The sequence below is a fragment of the Frankliniella occidentalis genome, unplaced genomic scaffold, assembly GCF_000697945.3.
Source record: "Frankliniella occidentalis isolate FOCC.00 unplaced genomic scaffold, Focc_3.1 Scaffold330, whole genome shotgun sequence".
Taxonomy (NCBI): domain Eukaryota; kingdom Metazoa; phylum Arthropoda; class Insecta; order Thysanoptera; family Thripidae; genus Frankliniella; species Frankliniella occidentalis.
In genome coordinates this window covers 54,373-55,084 of record NW_026267453.1, presented here as the reverse complement: position 1 = coordinate 55,084, position 712 = coordinate 54,373, and the positions used below count along the sequence as shown (strand labels likewise).

At 41.9% G+C, this 712-nt stretch overlaps 1 protein-coding gene across 1 annotated transcript in view; it reads right to left on the bottom strand.

Annotated features, from left to right (window-relative positions):
* LOC127751071 (uncharacterized) overlaps positions 1-712 on the bottom strand; it is a gene marked incomplete in the record, with an annotated part of 58,378 nt that overhangs the window by 34,333 nt on the left and 23,333 nt on the right.

Sequence of the window (712 nt, the reverse complement as noted above, 5' to 3'; positions counted from 1 at the left end):
CAGAAACATCAGAAAGTGTGTCCAAAATATACATTCGTACGTTTGGATAGTTCAGGGCCAAGACATCAGCTGACAAGAAAACAAAGCCGGACTCGTCTGCGGACACTGAGTACGTGGAGTGCAAGGGCACCTTTACTCGTTGTCGATCTTTCTCGCAACAGTCCACTTTCAAAAGGACCGGTAGCATTATCTAACCGATCCCAAATTTAATTCGAAGTAACACATGCATGCATCTGAGAACCCACCTGTCGTCCGCCATCTCCGCTGCTACTAGCTTTGCTAGTTGATGAAGCATTTCGTGAGTCTCTGTAGAGATGATCCACTCCTCAGCCTAGAAGAAAAGTCAACACAGCACGTTATTTGAAATGGAGCGTAAAGGTGGAGTTTAAAGCAAGTGGGAAAATGGGAGTAATGCATTGCAATACCTTTCACCTTTCAAGTAACATTTAAATCTCCAAAAGGTGTGCCAGGCCATCAAATACGAAAATAAAGTCAGAACTCACTTATTGTTTATTAGCCATCCCTTTTGGTTTGATAAAGCTACCAAGAAGGCTTATTCCAACGTCCCATGGTGTCTGTTGTTCCCGCCCATTTTTCCCCACAATATACTCCCATAAATTGGGTTAACCATTACCAACATGTATTATTTCCCAAAATCTGTTCTTCCCAATGTAATGTTTCCAATCCGAAATACCTAATGCCAAATTTAATT